This window comes from Bombina bombina, chromosome 3, assembly GCF_027579735.1.
Source record: "Bombina bombina isolate aBomBom1 chromosome 3, aBomBom1.pri, whole genome shotgun sequence".
In the NCBI taxonomy this organism is placed as follows: Eukaryota; Metazoa; Chordata; class Amphibia; order Anura; family Bombinatoridae; genus Bombina; species Bombina bombina.
This window is the reverse complement of record NC_069501.1, coordinates 1,013,102,764-1,013,125,928: the sequence shown is the minus strand read 5'-3', so window position 1 is coordinate 1,013,125,928 and position 23,165 is coordinate 1,013,102,764. Positions and strand designations below refer to the sequence as shown.

The following is a 23,165-nucleotide window of genomic DNA, read 5'->3' as shown; positions in this document are numbered from 1 at the left end:
GTAAAGTTTTATGACTAATACGTGGGGTTTTCTGCATCCAGACATATCTGGAGAAGATCTGATGGACATGTTGTAGAATAGCATGTGGGATATTCAAAGGTATGCATCTAAACAGATATAGTACCTTAGGGAGCAAAGACATTTTTACTGTGGCCACTCGCCCCAACCATGAAATTTCTCTAAAATCCCATCTATTCGTTAATAGCTTCAGCTCGGTGGTCAAAGCATCAAAATGTAATGCTATTATTTTGTCTAAATCAGCGCTCAATTGGATACCCAGGTGTCTTATAGATTCGTTGGACCACTGAAATGTATAGCTCCTTTGTAGATCTAAAAGCTGTTCTGGGGAAAGATTAATGCAATATGCTTCTGTTTTTGTCATGCTTTTTTTGTAATGACTAAATGCACTAAATTGTTCCAATATGGTAAAGACCGCTTGAACTGAAGAGGAAGGGTTTGTAAGAAGGAGAGTAACGTCATCAGCGTATAGGACAATTTTTTCCTGACTAGACCCTATTGGCATACCCATAACATCAGGTGAGCTTCGGATTGCTTTCGCGAGTGGCTCCATGGCAAGAGCAAAGAGCAGGGGGGACAATGGAAACCCCTGTCTGGTGCCATTGGAAATGGAAAATGCCGGGGAGTAGAAGCCCATCCCTCTCACCTTAGCGCTTGGATTTGAGTACAAAACACTAATCATGGCAATGGCCTTAGGTGGGAATCCAAAAGCCTCCAATATCTCCAACAAGTAATCCCATCTGACCCTGTCGAATGCTTTTTCAGCATCTAATGACAGGGCCATTAGGGGGACTCCCGATCTCTTTGCCTCTGAAAAAATAGTAATTAAACGTTGTGTGTTGTCCGGGCCTTGACGACCCTTCACAAAACCTACCTGATCTACCTCTATCAAGGGCGGTAGCATAAAGGCCAACCAATCTGCCAGTAATTTAGAATATAATTTTATATCAACGTTTATCAACGATAAAGGATGAAAGTTGCAACAGTAGGAGGGATCTTTACCCGGTTTAGGGATTGTTATAATGGCCGCCTCAAGGTATTCCTCTAACATCTGGCCCTTTGAACTGATTTCATTAAATACCTGGCACAATAAGGGTTTCAGCTATGTCTGTAGTTTTTATATAGAATTGGCCCGGGAACCCATCCGGGCCCGGAGCCTTGCCATTTTTTAGTTGTTTGACTGCCTGCCCTATCTCTATCTCAGTAAAGGGCTCTAGTAGTCTGTCTCTATCCTCCTCTGTCAATGAAGGTAATTTAAGCTTTCCAAAAAGGAGGATATGTCCGAAGTCGTTGCCGTTTTGGGTTTTTCGTAGGATTCAATATTATAAAGCCGTTTTTAAAAGTCTTCAAAAGCCTTTCCTATATCTGCAGGTGCATATACCTTCTGCCCATCATGCATAACATATGGAATCCTAGAGGCAGCCGTCCGCTGTTTTAGCTTGTTTGCCAACATCAAGCCCGCTTTATTGCTCTTGGAGTACATAGTAATCTTAAATCTGGAAAATGCCAGCTTAACCTTTTCCAGATGCAAGTTTTTGATTTGCGACTTCAATCTCACAATATCGTCAGACAAGCCAGCAGAAGGGGCTAGTTTATTTTGCCTTTCTTTTGTTCTTAAATCACAAGTCAATTTGCCCAGAGGAGCACCCCCTTTTTTCTTTATGTTCGTAGATTTTGCTATACAAAACCCTCTAACACAGGCCTTCAAAGCAGCCCATCTAATTTGATGTGAGGTTTGATCAGCCAGGTTAGTCTCCAGAAACTCATCTATCTTCTCCATCAATTCAGGAACGAAAGATACATCCTCCCACAAAAATTTGGGGAGCCTCCATGATGGTCTGACCAAGTCAGACCCACCCACCCTAATTGACATTGTTATGGCATCGTGATCTGACCACGGGCAACTACACAAGCTAGAGTTTGTGACTAAATTCATGGTCCAGGAGTCTACGAAAAAATAGTCAAACCGCGAATATGACCTGTGAGGAGGCAAAAAATACGTATAGTCCCTAGAGTCTGGATGACTGGCTCTCCATACATCATATAGCGAGGAATGGTAAATAAGGTTCTGGAATTTGGGGGCCGTGAACAGGGAGTAGTTGTCAAGTGTCTTACCACTTGGGAGTTTTTGTCAATCTGAGGGTCCCAAATTAAATTGAAATCTCCTCCTAGCACCAGTGTGCCCTGTCTCAAGCCTTCAATGAAATGTAGCATTCTGCGCAAAAAATTTATCTGCCCCTGATTAGGGGCATATATATTTACCAGAGTGTAGAGATGTGAATTAAGTCTACAGACCAGTAACAGGAACCTTCCCTCTGGGTCTGTCTCAACATGAATTTGCTGAAAGGCTACCTCTTTACTTATGCATATGGATACTCCCCTGCTCTACTCATGATAGACTGAATTGAACACCACTGGATAATGCTTGGACTTAAGGACTGGAGTTTTAGTTGAAGTCCAATGTGTCTCCTGTAAAAAGGATATATCACAATGAAGCTTTCTCAAGAACGATTGTAATAAACTTCTTTTGAAGGGTGAATTAAGTCCCTTTGTATTTAGGGAAACACATTTGAGACTAGAGTCCATTTGTTAAACTCAAGGAAAAAAAAGGGGGTGTGGGGAAAGGATAGGAAGAAGGGAATAAGAAGGAGATAAAAGAAATAAGAGAGGATAGGATATAGGAGACTAGACCAGGAGTACTAGGATCTTTCACAAAAACACTGAGACCACTACTGTCAAAGTCTCAATTATGGCCGTATGGGTATAATGTAATGTGTGATTGTAGTCTAAATTTGAGAGTGAATCTGCGTTCTCCTGCTTACCTTTAGTAAGCCTTGGTTTTACCCTGGGGGGGGGAATAAAGCCTACTCTCCGTAGGAGTAAGCACCTAGAAAAGGAAAGGGTCTAGGCCGGGGCACAGCCTGCTATTAGGGGGGATAGATAAAGCTAACATGACTCATTTAATATCCCTTGTATGTGTAAATGAATGTTTGCATGGAGAGGGCCTCTGTCATATCATACTAATTAGTAAATTGAAGGTTGTTTCCATCTAAATAGTTATTCACCTCATATTCACTTAAAGGCATACATGGGGGGAAGGTTATCAGTGTAGAACATAGTGCAAAATTCACTAAGAGGTCCTGTATGTAATTCGGTATAAGCTCAGCCATGTCTCGAAGTTATCAATTTTGTACGTGTCGGGAAATTTCAAATTGGGAATGGACATATTTACCGTTTGCAATTGCAAAAACCCTATTCATGATTTGGGCCCCTGTCATTATTGTCTAGTTATCTGAATCCGAGCTCTTGACTCACATATGTCTTTCTCTAACAAAAGTGAAACTAACTCAATAGTATGTGTAGCAGCTGTATCTAAGCAGTGGGTATTATATCCCAAATCTTTCAGTTATAGCATATTATAGCTTCAGACATAACAATAACAATTATTAATAAAGCATAAGCAACCTTTGTCACGTAACTTACTTATATTTATAAGTCCCCATTTGTATTTACCCTATGTAACCAAACATTTTTTAAACTGAAAAACAACGAAGGTGAATGAGTATTATGACTGGGAAAGACAGTGGTATAACAACTAAGCCGGAGCAGGTTTACTGGGCATATCTGGCTTGTTACCATCACTTTCAGGTCTTTGAATAACAAAACACATTGACTTGTACATCACATATTGTCATTATTGTGTTAGACATATTTGTAGTGAACTTACTAAACAGGTAATTCTTTGATGAAAAAGCTACGGTTAAATATAAGAGTTGTAGCCGGGTAGATACTGGCATAATAACTAACCTGGAGCATATATATATGACTTAACTAGTTTAACGTATCTCCCTATCATGGGCATCACGTTATGTCTATATTATACTAAATATTGCAATCCTGAACCTACATCTTAATAAGTAAATGTGGTTATTATCTATACAAATGTGACAAATACAATTCGGATGTGGACACAGGCAACAAAGATAGACCAGGCATTCTAAAGAGCACTCAAGCATCAGGAACACAGGCACATGATAACGCTGTATATATTAAACCAACAGATAAGAACAAAAACAAAAATAAAAATAAAAATAAATACAATGTTTCAGCTACTGCTAACACTGACACAGCACCATATAATGAAACATGCATGACATCAATTCCAGGTCAGGGTCATAATAGTAGCCATCTAGATCAGGTTTTTCCAGTGGTCCCGAGGAACCCTCAGGGGGAAGGGACCGCTCAGGGTTATCAGAACCGTTATCCTGTGAGAGTAATGAAACCAATCAACAAGTACACACCCTCAGTGTAATCAATTTGTCTAAATTGGTATTGAATGACCAACAAATAAAGCTTCTAAGTTTGGGTCTTGGTTTTGTACCTGTTGTTGGGTTTGATTTGTTTAAAACTATGTTGGACGTGAACCGTTTGGTTCGTAACATCACTCTGAAGAAACATTTTTCAGATTGTAATACAGATTTTCCTTCTACCTCACAACAGGAATCTGGTTCTGTCATAACAAGGATAAATTTAAATACTGAATTATCCTTTTCAGAGACATGTGATGTAATACAACTAGATTCTATGGCTAAAGAGAGTCTTACTGATGTAGATGTGAAATATGTTGACAGGTTTGTAGGTTTTAAAAAAGCTTCAACTTTTTATCCAATTCACAGCAGGGGCCCCCTTATAGAAAAATTCTATAATAGGGTTGAAAAAGATCTTAAAAATCTTGCCCTAACCAAAAATGAAAGATTGCATGACAATCTTTCAAGATTGGAGAGACAAGCCCTTAAAGACTTACAAAATAATGATCAGATTGTGATCCGTACTGCTGATAAGGGGTGCTCTGTTGTGGTCTTGGATAAACAAGATTACAATATGGAAGCTTTGCGTCAACTCACTGACTCCACTCAGTATTCCATTCTTCCCTCCAATCCCACAAAGCGCTTTCAGGTGGAACTTATGCACCTTCTGGATGATGGTTTGGAACAGGGTTTTCTTGACAAAGATACTATGGATTACCTATATGTAGAGTTCCCTGTAATCCCCGTTTTCCACCATCTCCCGAAGGTGCATAAGTCCCTGTCCCAGGTGACTGGTCGCCCAATTGTAAGTGGAATTGGGTCTCTCTTTGAACATGTTTCGGAATGGCTTGATGCAATATTGTGTCCTTTGGTTCAGATGTTACTAAGTTATCTACAAGACACAAAACATGTTCTCAGAGTGATGAGCAATTTAAAGTGGGAATCTACCATGAGTTGGATGACGGTCGATGTAACTGCTTTATACTCATCTATCCCCCATGAGTTGGGCCTTTTGGCTCTGGATTTTGTTCTTACCAATTACTCAACCCTGAGTGAAAACTTTAAAAAGTATGTTATCAGGGTTACAGGTTTTTTATTATGTCACAATTATTTTGAGTATGGAGGGGTCTTTTATCTCCAGAGATGTGGGACAGCAATGGGGGCGAAATTCGCCCCCTCCTATGCCAACCTGTACATGGGTTGGTGGGAGCTGTCCCACATCTATGGAGATTTGGACCCCTTCAGACACAACATTTACTACTATGGTCGCTTCATAGAGGACCTTTTGTTTATCTGGACAGGTACCAAGGAGGACAAGGAAGAATTTGTCAGGTACATCAATCACAATGACTGTAATCTGAAATTTACCTCAGAGGTGCATGAGACAACCATTAATTACCTTGATATTTCCCTACGGGGAACTAAGGAAGGCAAGATTGAAAGCAGTATATACAGAAAGCCTATCTCTGGCAATTCTGTATTACATGCTAGGAGTTGTCACCCCAAAAATGTGACATACTCCATAGCCAAAGGCCAACTAATCAGAGCCAAGAGGAATTGCTCAACTCATGAAACATTTGTGAAACACAAGAAGGATTTACTTACCCGGTTAGACAATAGGGGTTACCCCAAGAAAGTTGTTAACAGGGCTGTTCGAGAAGTTGAAAAACTTGACCGTAATTCTATGCTTATGGAGAAAAGTAAACACTCACAGGTCAAAAAATCTGATCAAGTCACTTTTGTCACTGATTTTAGCTCTGACTATCAGTCGATATGTGACATTATTAAGAGACACTTTAAGCTTCTTGTGGCTGACGACAAGCTCATAAACTGTGTATCCAAAGGGATTAGGTGTTCTTATCGCCGCAATAAGACATTGGGCAATTACTTATCCCCTACAGTTTTGAGCAATCCTCGTGCCACATTGAGCTCATGGTTGACATCTAAAGGTATGTTTAGGTGTGGGAGCAACCGGTGCAAGGCCTGTGACCACATAATCATATCTGACACTTTCACATCTACTGTCACCAATCAAACATATGACATCAATTTTTGTTTGAATTGTACATCCAATTTTGTCATTTACTTGATCACTTGCACTTTGTGCAAGATTCAATATGTAGGACTCACAACCAGGGACATCAGGTCCCGTATTAGAGAACATTTGTCCACTATTAATGTGGGCAAATCATCATCACCGATAGTACAACACTTTTGCACAAAACACAATCAAGATGTCTCATCTTTCAGATGGCTTGCTATAGACCACATACCTTATCCTAAAAGAGGAGGAGATAGACAGAGGCTCTTAGAGAAACGTGAGATGTTATGGATCTTTAAATTATCGACTAAAGTCCCTTTGGGCTTAAATGCTGAATATGATTTAATTAACTATTGGGAGTGAAGATTCTTCTCTTTTTTATTTCAATCTATTTGGCTGTTATATTTCATTTTTTTCCATTTGTCTACATCCTCTAAATGAGTAGTATTTTATGTAGCTAGTGTCCATTCTGCTAACGATTCAATTTTGGCCCACCAACATATGTGATTACAATTATGGATAAAATTATTATTGTTATTATAACCATTAATAAGGTTAGACATAGGCCCTTCATTTTTATTATTCATATTCACTTTTTGCTTTTGTACATTAAGTTTACAATTTAATATATATTATGGCCTTTTTCCCTTAAAATTATACTAACATATAAATCATGTACTGATTGGGAGCTAGAACATACAAATGTGTGTGTATATATGTTTACATATATATGTGAGTATGTGTATATGTACTTTTTCACATGCAAAATTCTTTTGTTGATGTTTTACATTAGTTGGTGTTTAATCATCTTTTTTCATATGCACACATAAGTATGTACTCATATAAATTTCTTTCTCTTTTTCTTTTTCTTTTTATATGTGTTTTTCTGTTTGATTTAATTTTATTTAATTTTTCTAGTTTTATCATTCTTTGATTGAATGCAATATGTCATACATCCTATTTTTGAAATACATATCCATTTCATGTTTCACAGCTTTATGCAATATAATTAATCAATGATTGTTTTTAACATCTATCAACTGTTTAACATGAATTTAAAATGAATTTAAAATATACATTTTTATGTAGGTATTGATTGTTCAACTTTATCCAAATGTGTCCATCTAAGTTACTATAGCATAGGGAGTATCTTTGTGTTAATCTTAAGATATGTGGTCTCAGGTACACTGCAACATGTTATTTTACAGGTGTGTTTTGAATAAATTAGTTTTATCCAATAGGGGTGAAGCACACCCTTTTTAAGTTTCACATGCAAGCTTACACCTTTACCAGTAGTGAGTACGGCGCCAGCCGAAACGCGTATACTGTTCTGTCCTTCAGTGTAACTTGTACCTCCATGAACTTTTACTTGATGACCGAATAAAGGCTAAGTTTTATACAGCGGCTGCTTCCAGTTTCTTTTTGGTTCTATATTTATAAGTCCCCATTTGTATTTACCCTATGTAACCAAACATTTTTTAAACTGAAAAACAACGAAGGTGAATGAGTATTATGACTGGGAAAGACAGTGGTATAACAACTAAGCCGGAGCAGGTTTACTGGGCATATCTGGCTTGTTACCATCACTTTCAGGTCTTTGAATGACAAAACACATTGACTTGTACATCACATATTGTCATTATTGTGTTAGACATATTTGTAGTGAACTTACTAAACAGGTAATTCTTTGATGAAAAAGCTACGGTTAAATATAAGAGTTGTAGCCGGGTAGATACTGGCATAATAACTAACCTGGAGCATATATATATGACTTAACTAGTTTAACGTATCTCCCTATCATGGGCATCACGTTATGTCTATATTATACTAAATATTGCAATCCTGAACCTACATCTTAATAAGTAAATGTGGTTATTATCTATACAAATGTTCTCCTTGATGAATGTAAAAATATCTATTCTATCTAAATTCACGAAGCTAATCCGTATTTAGGCTAACATGTACCTTAGGGATCTTATTAACGTGACTAGAGCCCATGTCAGCATGATGAATAAAATGAAACATATGTATATGGCACATCCAGTACTTCTCTGGCATACTCCGGTTTCTAGAAAGAAATGCGCCCTATTATCTCGAGCTTAGCACCTTACTATTTTTACACTGAGCATAGTAAACATGTTAACGCCTCATTATTTTAACACTGGGTGTAACAAACAGGAACCTTTAAGAGTAAATATAGACATCAAATATAAACCTAGAAATGCAATAATAAACATAAGTTATAGCAGGTGTCCTTCAGTATTACATGAACCTTTAAGAGTGATTATAGACATCAAATATAAGCCTAGAAATGTAATAATAAATATAAATTATAGCAGGTGTCCTTCAGTGTTACACATAGCGTCCAATGGAGTGAGGGTAAAAAGGATATTTTCCTTGCCCGTTATGAAAGGCAGAGTCACAATAATACCCATGTGTCACATGAAAGCACGTTCCGGGGTAGTAGAAGAGGCCTCGTAGTAAACTTTTTTTTGTCAAGGGCCACCTCTAGTACATTCCTGGAATTGGGAATCATGCCCAAAGAAAAACTGAGGGAAGAACAAAATGTCCTCCAAAAGTGAACATTTCAATAAAATAAAAAAGAAGAATTTATATTGAAGTCAGAAATATACTTATCAGTCCTGGTCGTCTGGGGGTGTCTCCGACTGAACCAACGGCAACTGGTCCAGAGTGATGTTCTGTCTTTTAGTGGAAACGGGCCTCTGTGAGAGAGGCCGCCATTCAAATGCAGCCGGCCGCAGGACAGAAGATGATGCAGCATCTATTTCCGTATCTTCAGAAGTAGGAGAGTTAGGCCTTCTCTGTTGATTATTCTGTTTGAACCATCCTTTAAGGAGAAGTTGACCTTGGTCTGGGGTGTCTGCTGTGTAAAAACGACCATCTTTTTGTATTAGCAATTTAGTGGGATAACCTCATCTGTATTTTACTCCCATCTGTCTCAATGACTTGGTGACAGAGGAACCTCTCTTTTGAACCGTAAACTGAGACAGATCTGGGAAAATTTGTATGGACTCAAATTTCTTTGGCAGTGTGGGGCGTGGAAACATAGCTCTCAGAAGCTGCTCTTTGTAGGTGAAAAAATGAAACCTGGCTATTACGTCCCTTGGCTTATCTGTAGGAAAATGTTTCCCTCTAGGAAGCCTATGTACTCTGTCCACTAGAGTTTCATTAGGAAATCCTGGGGGATGTAGGAGCTCACACAGTTCTGTTAGAAACTTACCCAGATCTGACTGGGGGATGTCTTCTGAGATAACACGGAATCTTAAATTGTTCCTGCAGGAATGATCCTCCATATCAGCAAGCTTGGTTTCAATAGTGTCCAGCATGTCCACTAGGACCTGAGAGTGGTTAGCTAGATTCCCCTGTTCCACTGCCAGGTCTTCCTGTTTTCTTTCCAGGACATCAATACGTTCACTAATAGCTCCAATGTCCTTTCTGAGATCTGCGGCAGAACCTTTAATAGCTATAGGAAGGGTTTCCTGTAGGGTGTTTAACCTCTGAGTGAGGGTAGAAACAATGTCAGAAGCCACTGAGTCAGAGAGGGATCCTTAGCACTATGTAATTGAGAGATACTGGACTCAGATGCAGGTTTCTCCAAGACAGGCTTAGATTTGAAATGGTCTGCCACAGATTTTTTTGTATTCCAAAAGGTTGGCGGTTTTCCTTCTGGAACCCTGTGGCATGTTAAGACCAGAAAATATTCAGTTAGGGTTCAATATATGTATGGAGCCACGTACTGCGGACACCCCTCAGTAGGAGACACAGATGATCCCCTTTGGTTATTAGCTGCTTAAATGTAGCTTATGCCCCGGCCATACAGGCCCAACTAATTAATACATGTATTCAGAGTTCCAGCAATATGTAATAAACCACATGGCAATCATTCTGAGCTCCAATGCAGACAGCATTACTGGTTTGGTCTACAAAGGTGGAAATATAGTGAAGAGGCTGCGTATGTAAATATATGATGCACAGTATTCAAAGACAAAATAATGCAGGGCACACTCTAGTTGAGGGTGGAGTGTCCAAGAAGGGCTGGGAGCCTCTATTATGTTCCAAGTTAAATTAAAAACTTTGTGATTTGCCCTGTATGTAGAGAGTGAAGATGTTTGCTCTCTTTTTATTTTTTTATTTTTAATTTTTTTCCTGCCCCAATAAAAGTTAATAGAAGAGGTAAATTCTAATATCTAGCAGTCCAGAATTATGTGTCTTCTAATGCTGAGACCAGTAACTTATTACTCACAGTCTGCCACGTGGAATGCGTCTGGAAATTATGTCCTTTAAAACGCTTCTAGAGGGTGATCCAGCTTACATATCTTCTTCTCTCAGGGCTGATGGTGATCCGGTATCCCTCAGAGAAGAGCCTGTAGTTGTTGGGCAAACTTGTACCTCTCTGGCTCGATCACGAGTGCCGATGTAGGCCGCAGCCGCGGCCTTTCCTGAGAGAAGGTCTGTTTCTCCTAGACGGCCAAATATAACTTCCGAAACTTTTGCAGAAAACGGGCCCAGAACAGTGTCAGGTGTCTTTACTATCTGCCTCAGATACTTTGTGGGTGATTTTGCCAAGTATAAGAGTAGTTTATAGGCTAAAATACCACTTTTAAAGCCAGAGCTCTGTCTCCACATGTCCTTACAGTTAGGCTGCTAGCTCCGCCCCCCATCCTGTAACCTCTTATTGCAGCACCCCAGCTCTTGAGTGACTTATTGTCCTGTAACCTCTTATTACAGCACCCTAGCTCCTGAGTGTCTTATTGTCCTGTAACCTCTTATTGCAACACACTAACTCCTGAGTGCCTTATTGTCCTGTAACCTCTTATAACAGCACCCCAGCTTCTGAGTGCCTTACTGTCCTGTAACCTCTTATTGCAGCACCCCAGCTCCTGAGTGCCTTATTGTACTGTAATCTTTTATAACAGCACCCCAGCTCCTGAGTGCCTTATTGGCCCTCGGACAAGGGCCGAATTGCCCGACTTGTCAGTCCTGCCTCCGGTACTGCACACAATACTCAAGATGAGGCCTAACTAATGATCTGTAAAGTGGCATGAGAACCTTACTATTTCTGCTGCAAATACCTCTACCAATACATCCAAGCATTCTACTGGCCTTACTCGCTGCACTAATACATTGCTTACTAAATTTTAAAACTCCTGAAATAATTATTCCCAAGTTCTGTTCCTCATTTGTAACAGTCAGTAAAGTGTCATTGAGTCTGTAATTAACATTTGGATTTTTCTTCCCTAAATTAATAATTTTATACTTTGCTGTGTTAAACTTTAGATTCCAGTCATTTGTCCAATCCTCCAATTGTTGTATATCAATTCTAGTTTTGTCTACCCCCTCCCCTGGAACATTTACTCTTTTACAAAATTTTGTATCATCTACAAACAAATATACTATCCCCTGTAGCTCTTTGCTGATATCTCTGATAAATATGTTAAACAAAACAGGGCCCAGAACTGACCTCTGAGGAACACCACTAGTAACAGTCCCTTTGCTGAATGTACTCCATTTACTAAGACACTAAGTTCAAAAAGAAAAAACAAAAATCAAGCTCAACTATAGTAAGTATAATATAATGTACACAAGTTCTAAAGTGAGGTGCAACCTGGAAGCATTATATACAAAATGGGGTGAATAAGAAAAGTGGATACACCGATATAAGGTGTATCCAAAAGGCCAGGAATGCAGCACTCTAACTATAAATAATTAATCACAAAGACACAAAGGTTAATATGCAAAATGAAAAAATCTTTATAAGATCATAGATAAATATATAAAAAAAGTGTAAATGTAAAATGTAAACAAAAATGTAAACAAATGTGTGACTAACCACATGTAGACACACAGACAAACACAACGACACATGGGCCCCTCACAAACAAAAGAGCTATAAGCAGTCATAAATGGTGCACCATAAACAGGATAAACAATTCACTTGATGTTAAAGTTGACACTTGTGATGAAAGCAGTTGCTTTAAATAACATGCTATAAGCCACAAGGCTGATGCAAACACAGAAGGTACAATAGCATGAATGTTCCGTAGTTGTATTAAATGCAGCAGCCAAGCAAAAAGTAAATTAATGCAGGTGTTATAAAGCACGCAAGCAGTTAATTGTTATGGTGAATGCAGGCAAGGAGGCACTCAAGCATATAGTAAAGGTTCTAATAGGCTGATAACCAGTGTGGGGTATCCACATGAGCATGAGCAGTGTGAGGTATCACAAGGCAGACCACCGTCAGCTAAAACCGCCAACTCCTCTGGTCGCCAAATAGCAGGTACACTACCTCTCCTTCAACTATTGCGATGATACAAAGGAAGATTAAATGCAGGTTAAAGGCTCACTTCTCCTCCACACGGGAAAACTTTCAGCAAGGTGAAGTAGGGGGATCCCACGAGTTGGATGCTGCACACCAATGCGTCCTCTTGCGCGTTTCGCTCCGTTACACGAGTAGCAGGGAGCTTTTTCCGGGTGATAGTGTAATCCGTGAAAGCACTCCTCTTATTGGCTGAATAGGTCATGTGACTTTATACGGCCTTTGTCTTTTCCTATTGCTAATGTTACTTATAGGATACGGAATCAATTAAAGTCACAGATACCATCATAATACATCCAGAGGAACACTTAGAACAAAACAAAACAAGACAAACAACACTTAGTATTTACAATTTGAATATAAACAGTGTGAATAATTGAATACCTGTACTCCAACTAATTCTCAATGTAAATACATATTTATCAATATAAAGCAATTCATTCCTATAGTTTGACTGGTGTCAAACAATGGTGCTTATGTTACCTAATTTGAATATGAGTAACCTGCATATTAATCATTATATACTGAAGATATTTCCGAATTCATTAATGGCTATTGATGAGAGCATCAATTAATATTTTGACAAGAAAGAGGCAAATTCCATTTTCTTATTTAATCCTATGGGGGACATTGATTGTAGATTAAAAATCCACCTTGTTTCTTTTTGAAGCAAAATAGTATCTATATTGCCTCCTCGTCTCTGTTGTTTTACATGTTCAATGCCTGTGAATTTTAAACCATCTAATTTAGACTCAAGATATTGTGCAAAGTGTTTGGCAATAGGTCTATCGATATTTAAATACTTGATATCATCTCTATGTTCATAAATACGTGTCCTGAAATTTCTGTAGGTTTTCCCTACGTAAAAACGTGGTCAGGAACACGATAGAAGGTAGACAACACCAGTTGTAGAGCAATTGATAAAAGATTTAATTTTATGCATTATGCCAGTCCTGGTTTCAAATATTTTAGACTTTTTTTTACAAAAGGACAGGCTACACAATGGTTGCATGGAGAACATCCAACTATATTCTGAGCATGGTCAGTTAACCAATTCTTAGGAGTCGCTTTTATAAATTCACTTTTAACCAATAAATCCTTGAGGTTGTTTGTTCTCCATGCAGTCATCTGGGGATATTTTCCTACAAAGTCAGAGAGAACATCGTCTTTAGACAGCAAATACCAATTTTTATTCAATATAGTTCTTAATTTTTGCCAGTGTGAATTATATTTGGTGATAAATCTTATTTTGTTGTCAGCCGTACATTGCTGTCTCTGACCGTATAGTAAGTTTTGTCTATCTTGACTTTTTGCTTTGTACAGTGCTCTTTTAATAGATCTTTTGGAGTAGCCTCTTTCATAAAATCTTTCCATCATCTCCTTGACCTGTTTGTTAAAGGTATGTAGGTTCGAACAAGCCCTACGAAGTGGAAAGGAATTGACCATATGGAATCCCTCGTTTCAGGTTTTCTGGGTGATGGCTACTCCCCAAGAGTACACTATTAGAGTATGTCTTCTTCCTATAAACCACAGTACAAATTTGATTATTTTCTTTACTAATGAGAAGGTCCAAAAAACTAATGCTATTGAGATCACTAACACAGGTAAGATAGATATTGAGGGTATTTTGGTTCAGAATAGATACAAATTCTTGCAGTTCAGCACTAGTACCTTCCCATAGGATTAGGATATCATCCACGTACTGAATCCATAGGGACACATGTGCATCCACCCACGTGGCCAGATCTCCAAAAACCACCTGGTTCTCCCAAAGACCAAGGTGTAGGCAGGCGTAGGTGGGTGCACACATAGCCCCCATGGCGGTACCCCAGACTTGTTTATAATACTTTCCATCAAACATGAAAATATTATTTTTCAAAACAAATTCCAACAATTTGATCACAAATTTAGTATGAGTGTCATAATCAAAACCCCTTGTTTGTAAGAAAGTCTTACATGCTTGAATTCCTATATTGTGAGGTATTGATGAATATAATGATTCAACATCCAGGGAGATTAATAGGGTAAACTGCATTTAATACAACTACGGAACATTCATGCTATTGTACCTTCAGTGTTTGCATCAGCCCTGTGGCTTATAGCATGTTATTTAAAGCAACTTAAAGCAAAGTGTCAACTTTAACATCAACTGAACTGTTTATCCTGTTTATGGTGCACCATTTATAACTCCTTATAGCCAGCTAGGTTACTCTCTTTTGTTTGTGAGGGGCCCATGTGTTGTTGTGTTTGTCTGTGTGTCTACATGTGGTTAGTCACACATTTGTTTACATTTTTGTTTACACATATGTGGGACTTTTTGATATATTTATCTATGATCTTATTAAGATTTTTTCATTTTGCATATTATTGTTTGTGTCTTTGTGATTAATTATTTATAGTGAGAGTGCTGCATTCCTGGCCTTTTGGATGCACCTTATATCGGTGCATCCACTTTTCTTATTCACCCCATTTTGCATTTACTAAGACACTTTGTTTTCTGTCCTTAAGCCAGGATTCTACCCAGTTCACATTTTTTTAGTCTAGACCAAGGAGATACAGTTTGTGAATTAGTTTGTTGTGTGGGACAGTGACAAATGCTTTGCTGAAATCTAGATATGCTACATCATCTGCTCCACCCTGGTCTAATACTTTTGTTACATAATCAAAGAAGTCAATTAGATTAGACATGATCTCCCTGAAGTAAAACCATGTTGATTTTGGTCCTCTAAATAGTTTGTCTTTATGTAAGTTATAATTCTTTCTTTTAAGAGAGTTTCCATTAATTTCCCTTTTACTGAAGTTGAACTAACTGGCCTGTAGTTACCAGATTCTTCCCTACTGCCCTTTTTAAGAAGAGGTAGTACATTCACTCTTCTCCAATCATCTGGAACAGCTCTTGTTAATAATGACTGATTAAAACCCTTGGGTGAATATTATTAGGAGCCACTGACTTTTTTACATTTATCATGATTCGAATACATTCGGATGTATTCGGATGTATTTGTTTCGGATTTGATTCCTAAATTCGGAAGTTCGGTATGTGTTATGTTGATTCAGATGGTTCAAAATTACGCAAACTGAATTATTTCACTGTTCTATCTCACTAAATCTCACTAAATTTAATTTTTAGACTGAACTGTGATTAGTCCATGTCCATTTGAATGTAACAAATAAATCCAAACTAATTTGTATTTATTCATTACAAATGCATTCGGATTAGTTTAGTTTTGTTGCTAGGATAATTCGAAAATTCAAATCGATTCGAATCTCCGAATTTGGTGAATTCAGCGAATTCAATTTGGAAAGAAACCTAACGCACATGTCTAATAAATTCTGAATGTCAAACCTTATTCTGGCATCTGGACTGTTCCCTTTTCAGAGTAATAGATACCATCCAATAACTTTCTGATATCCTTATTTTTAACTGTAGTAGCTTGCTGAATCAAGGCAGCTGAGTTTAATACAAGTTCTCAATGTCATCGCCTTCAAGAATCAGCTCATCCTTCTAAACTTGGGACACAGAGCAAAAGACACCTGCTCTCATGTGGACTCTATGGATGTACTTCTCACCCAAGAAGTTACAGATTTCAACCAGAGAACCCCTCTCTTGGATAACCTTGTTAATGTGGAAGTGATCTTATACGGACCTGATTTTGTAACAGAATTCAAGTGTAACTACATTGATAATGTTTTTCAAATGGCTGCAGATGGTTCACACTTCTGCCAGCTCCTTCCTGCCTAGTAAGCAAAGTTCTACATTAATGTGGTTACAATTTTTATTTAATGTTCCTCTGCGCCCCTTTACGGTTACTGTGTGGCTCTTCAAAGTGATATCAACCTTGTCAGGAACATCAACAGTCTGACTGCTGAGAATGGTCGAATGCACATATAAATTCTGGATTTTACATATTAGTGATCAGTGCTGACACAGAATTAGAAATATGAAAATATTGATGTAATATTTTCACCCACATTTGAAATGCTTCTCTAATTATTAGATAATTTAACTTGTTATGTTTCAATTAGGAAGCAAACATTCAGCTCCAAAGTATTTAACATTTCCTAATTTTGTTTCAAATCTAAAACAAGTTTGGTATTTATATTCAATGCATTCATAATGTAATGTAGTTTATATAAATGACTGCTTTTCTATAATTTTCTAATGGCTAGATGACGAGTTTTGCGTTATGAGGGGTTCGTTGCTAACTTGCACGTTATTGTCACCGCTCACTTACCTACAGCGCTGGTATTACAGGTTTTTATAAACCCGGCGTTAAAAGACAAAAAGTAAGCGTAGAGCAAAATTGTGCTCCATGCCACACTCCAATACCAGCGTTGCTTAAGTCAACGGTGAGCTGGTTGTACGTGCTTGTGCACGATTTCCCCATAGACATCAATGGGGAGAGCCGGCTGAGAAAAAGTCTAACACCTGCCAAAAAGCAGCGTAAAGCTCAGTAACGCAGCCCAATTGATTCCTATGGGGAAACAAAATTTATGTTTACACCTAACACCCTAACATGAACCCCCAAGTCTAAACACCCCTAATCTTACACTTATTAACCCCTAATCTGCCGCCTCTGACATCGCCGACATCTGCATTATACTTATTAACTTATAATCTGCCGCTCCGGACATCGCCGCCACCTACATTATACTTATTAACCCCTAATCTTCTGCCCCCAACATCGCCGCCACCTACATTATATTTATGAACCCCTAATCTCCCGCCCCAATGTCACCGCCACTATAATTAACATATTAACCCCTAAACCACCACACTACCGCCTCACAAACACTAGTTAAATATTATTAAACCCTAATCTGCTGTCCCTAACATCGCCTCCACCTACCTACATTTATTAACCCCTAATCTGCGGTCCCTAACATCGCCGCCACTATATTAAATTTATTAACCCCTAAATCTAAGTCTAACCCTAACACCCCCTAACTTAAATATAATTAAAATAAATCTAAATAAAACCAACTATTAATAACTAAATAATTCCTATTTAAAACTAAATACTTACCTGTAAAATCTAATAGTTACATTGTATATAGCTTAGGGTTTATTTTTATTTTACAGGCAAGTTTGTATTTATTTTAACTAGGTAGAATAGTTACTAAATAGTTATTAACTATTTAATAACTACCTAGCTAAAATAAATAAAAAAATGTTTTAATAAAATAAAACCTAACCTACGTTACACTAACACCTAACACTACCCTACATTAAATAAATTTCCTAAATTAAATACAATTAAATAAATTAAATACAAATTGCTAAATTACCAAAAACAAACAAACACTAAATTACAGAAAATAAAAACAAATGACAAGATCTTTAAACTAATTACACCTAATCTAATAGACCTATCGAAATAAAAAAAGCCCAGCCAAAATTAAAAAAAAAAACCCTAGCCTAAACTAAACTACCAATAGCCCTTAAAAGGGCTTTTTGCGGGACATTGCCCCAAAGAAATCAGCTCTTTTACCTGTAAAAAAAAAAAAAAATACAAACAACCCCCCAACAGTAAAACCCACCACCCACATAACCAACCGCCCAAATAAAACCCTACCTAAAAAAACCTAAGCTCCCCATTGCCCTGAAAAGGGCATTTGGATGGGCATTGCCCTTAATAGGGCATTTAGCTCTATTGCAGCGCAAACCCCTAATCTAAAAATAAAACCCACCCAATACACCCTTAAAAAATCCTAACACTAACCCCCTGAAGATCCACTTACAGTTTTGAAGTGTCGACATCCATCCTCAACGAATCTGGGAGAAGTCTTCATCCAAGCGACAAGATGTCCTCAACGAAGCCGGCAGAAGCGGTCCTCCAGACGGGCAGAATTCTTCACCCAGATGGCATCTTCTATCTTCATCTTTCCGATGCGGAGCGGGTCCATCTTCAAGACATCCGGCGCGGAGCATCCTCTTCAATCGACGGCTTGCTGAATGAAGGTTCCTTTAAATAACATCATCCAAGATGGTATCCCTTAGATTCCGATTGGCTGATAGAATTCTATCAGCCAATCGGAATTAAGGTAGAAAAAAATCCTATTGGCTGATGCAATCAGCCAATAGGATTGAACTTCAATCCTATTGGCTGATCCAATCAGCCAATAGGATTGAGCTTGCATTCTATTGAATGTTCCAATGTCTTGAAGATGAACCCGCTCCGCGTCGGAAGGATGAAGATAGAAGATGCCGTCTGAGTGAAGACTTCTGCCCGTCTGGAGGACCACTTCTGCCGGCTTCATTGAGGACATTTTGCCGCTTGGATGAAGACTTCTCCCGGATTCGTTGAGGATGGATGTCGGTTCTTCAAAACTGTAAGTAGATCTTCAGGGGGTTAGTGTTAGGATTTTTTAAGGGTGTATTGGGTGGGTTTTATTTTTAGATTAGGGGTTTGGGCCGCAATAGAGCTAAATGCCCTTTTAAGGACAATGCCCACCCAAATGCCCTTTTCAGGGCAATGGGGAGCTTAGGTTTTTTAGGTAGGGTTTTATTTGGGGGGTTGGGTGTGTGGGTGGTGGGTTTTACTGTTGGGGGGGGTTGTTTGTATTTTTTTTTTTTACAGGTAAAAGAGCTGATTTCTTTGGGGCACTTCCCTGAAAAAGGCCCTTTTAAGGGCTATTGGTAATTTAGTTTAGGCTAGGGTTTTTTTTTATTTTAGGTGGGCTTTTTTATTTTGATAGGGCTATTAGATTAGGTGTAATTAGTTTAAAGATCTTGTAATTTGTTTTTTATTTTCTGTAATTTAGTGTTTGTTTTTTTGATAATTTAGCTAATTGTATTTAATTTATTTAATTGTATTTAATTTTGGGAATTTATTTAATTGTAGGGTAGTGTTAGGTGTTAGTGTAACTTAGGTTAGGTTTTATTTTACAGGTAAATTTGTATTTATTTTAGCTAGGTAGTTATTAAATAGTTAATAACTATTTAGTAACTATTCTACCTAGTTAAAATAAATACAAACTTGCCTGTAAAATAAAAATAAACCCTGAACTAGATACAATGTAACTATTAGTTATATTGTAGCTAGCTTAGGGTTTATTTTACAGGTAAGTATTTAGTTTTAAATAGGAATTATTTAGTTATTAATAATAGGTTTTATTTAGATTTATTTAAATTATATTTAAGTTAGGGGGTGTTAGGGTTAGACTTAGATTTAGGGGTTAATAAATTTAGTATAGTGGCAGCAATGTTGGGTGCGGCAGATTGGGGGTTAATAAATGTAGGTAGGTGGAGGCGATGTTATGGGCGGCATATTAGGGGTTAATAATATTTAACTAGTGTTTGCGAGGTGGGAGTGCGGCAGTTTAGGGGTTAATATGTTTATTATAGTGGCGGCGATGTCTGGAGTGGCAGATTAGGGGTTAATAATTTTATTTTAGTGTTTACGATGCAGGAGGGCCTCGGTTTAGGGGTTAATAGGTAGTTTATGGGTGTTAGTGTACTTTTTAGCACTTTAGTTATGAGTTTTATGCTACAGCTTTGTAGCGTAAAACTCATAACTACTGACTTTAAAATGCGTTACGAATCTTGACGGGATAGGCTGTACCGCTCACTTTTTGGCCTCCTAGGCAAAACTCGTAATACTAGCGCTATGGAAGTCCCATAGAAATAAGACTATATGCAATTTGCGTAAGTTGATTTGCGGTAAGGCTAAAAAAGTGTGCGGGACAGCTGTACCTACAAGACTCGTAATACCAGCGGTAGTATAAAAGCAGCGTTATGAGCCTTAATGCTGCTTTTTACTCATAACGCAAAACTCGTAATCTAGCCGTAAGTTTGGTACTCCAAGGCGTCTCATGTCTTTTTATAACAACATAGTTTTCTTTGTACTTTTAACGATATCAACTTTTGAATAGTAATTTGAAAACATTTTATACAAGATTTTGGTAATGGTATTGGTAATGTTAGATAGATATAGCCTACATAATTCCTGAGTATCAGAACAAAAAGGAAATGCTGTATAAAAATATATTTTATTTATTTTTTTGGTTAAAGCCAGTAGTAAAATTGTTATGAAAATAATTTGGATACAAAATTGACACATTAATGTTAAAATATATCTGTATATATTATATAACAAAATAAATATAGCTGCAAAGCAGAGCAGGATTAGTATTTCCTTTGGCATCAAATGGCATAAAATGCAATCCTTCATAGAAAACCTGAAATACTATACATAATGAGAATGAGCACGTATACATTTATGACAGCATTAGAAAAGGTTTTGAAAATAGCACAACACTTGCCTCTAGGAATTATGGTTAGTAATATGCAAATAAGCCATTTCAGGACATAGCTATGCCATTTAGGGCTTTCAATGTAATCAGCTTTTTAACCCCTTAATAACCTAGGTGTTTTCCAGTCTCAATGGTTAAAGTGATGGTAAATCCTAGCGTTTCCAAAATGCTAGGATTTACTATCACTAAAAATAAAGGCCACCTTCATTCATCAGTTTAAAAAAGTTATGAAAATTTGCCTTTATTTCACTGTGGCGTCACTGCTTAGCTAAGCATCTCTTGCGGCCCACAGCACTGCTTAAATTTTCAATGAGGAGACGTTTCCTCCTCTTGGCCAATAGCCATGCAGGGCGATCGGCATTATGCTGTAGGCTTGCACGGCTATCAGCTAAGAGGTGGAAACGTCACCTGATTAAATAAATGAGCGGTGCCGTGGGCCGCCAGGGCCGTTAGCAGTGAATCCACAGTGAAATAAAGGCAACTTTGCATCTGGTTTTTTTTATAAACTGATGAATGAAGTGGCCTTTATTTTCAGTGGTGGTTAATCCTAGCCTTTTTTAAATGCTAGGATTTACCATCACTTTAAATGACACAAGCAATTTTGGTCATTTTTTCTCACTATTAGCTACCCCTTTATTGAATGATCTCTTGTTGCACCCATACATATTGTACACAGTTATATTAACAGACAAATAGGCCTTTCTAGTGATACCCTATATGTATATATAAAAACAATAAATAAGAATGTAATACTGAAAATAAGAAAAAAAAAAGCAACTAGTGTGGGCTAAAGAGAAACACCACCAAATAGATTATATGGGGCCGAATTATCAAAGTGCGGACAGACATGATCCGCTGTAGCAGATTATGTCCGCCGCACATCAATAAATGCCGTCTAGAGAAATGCTTGTGCAATGCTGCCCCCTGCACATTTGCGGCCGCTAGCAGGGGGTGTCAATAAACTCGATCGTATCCGATCATGCTGATTGCTGTCCACCACAGCGGACGAGTTAAGGAGCAGGGGTCTTAAGACCGCTGCTTCTTAACTTCTGTTTCCGGCAAGCCTGAAGGAAACATATGTATTGGGGCTGATTGACGGCTTGATAATTCGGCCCAATTATGTTGTCCTGATTCTTGGAATACCCCTTATGTCTATGCTTCCAAGTAATTTATAGCAAATGTAGGCCAAATAATACAAAAAAAATTATTGGTTTAACGCTAACAGTGGTGACCAAATTCAAATCTGCTACACAGAAGTATATATTTGTACTATTTAGACACCTCCGGATATTTATTTAGAGGTATTTTTACACATTATGTTTAACCCTTTTATTGCCAATAGCACTGGTACTGCTGCTGGTTAGCCTCACATGCAGGCTTCCAGCAGCAGCACGCTGTGTGTCTTGTGCTGTATCTCATGAATGGAGGAACCCCCCTAATGGACATGGGATAACAGGAACACCCTGTCCCTGTGGTCACTAGACTGGAGCATCCTCCAATTACCCTATTTTTGCACTATCTCACTTCTGAAGCATGCAGAAATAGTGTGGTCAACAATAGTGTGGTCAACCCGACAGGGGCCGAGGACACAGCCACTGTGCATGGTATGGTGCTGGTCCTTAAGGGTTAAATGACCAGTGTCGTACCCTATACAGTGATGGTCATTAAGGGGTTAACATGTCTGTTACCTAAGAACAGAGCAGTAAGTATTCATTTCTTTATCAACCACAGTAGCATGTGGTCTGCTTTATATTGGTTTAGTAGCAGTTTATCAGCTGTGAGAATTCACTCAATGCAAGTGGTAAGCTAGTGTAATTTTCCAAGTTATCATTATGTTTTTGCTCCAGAAGATGCATTTATTTTAATTTCTGAACCTAATGTCCAGTTTTTATTTGCTCTATTTAGTATATTAAAGAGCTTATAATCACTTCCATGTCCCTTTAAATGCTCACTGCATTTTTTTAAACTTGCTTGTATGGGTATTTGCAAAATCTGAGCACTTGCGACTGAAAAAAAAGGCAAAAGAAAGTAATAGCAAACTTAGTAAATTCTCTCCCAACTGTTATTGGACCTTTTTTCCTACCCCACTCTGCCCAGGCTCCCCCAGCTTGGTACCGACCCCACCAATGGCACGCCTCACCCCCATTTATGGACCACACTAACTCCACCCACAGACCCCCAGCCCTGCCCACTTACAGCTCAGTCC

General features: G+C 38.1%; 1 pseudogene; it reads right to left on the bottom strand.

The window, feature by feature from the left end:
- Positions 1-16,050: 16,050 nt before the first annotated feature.
- On the bottom strand, positions 16,051-23,105 carry LOC128652589 (60S ribosomal protein L9-like; annotated as a pseudogene).
- Positions 23,106-23,165: the final 60 nt, after the last annotated feature.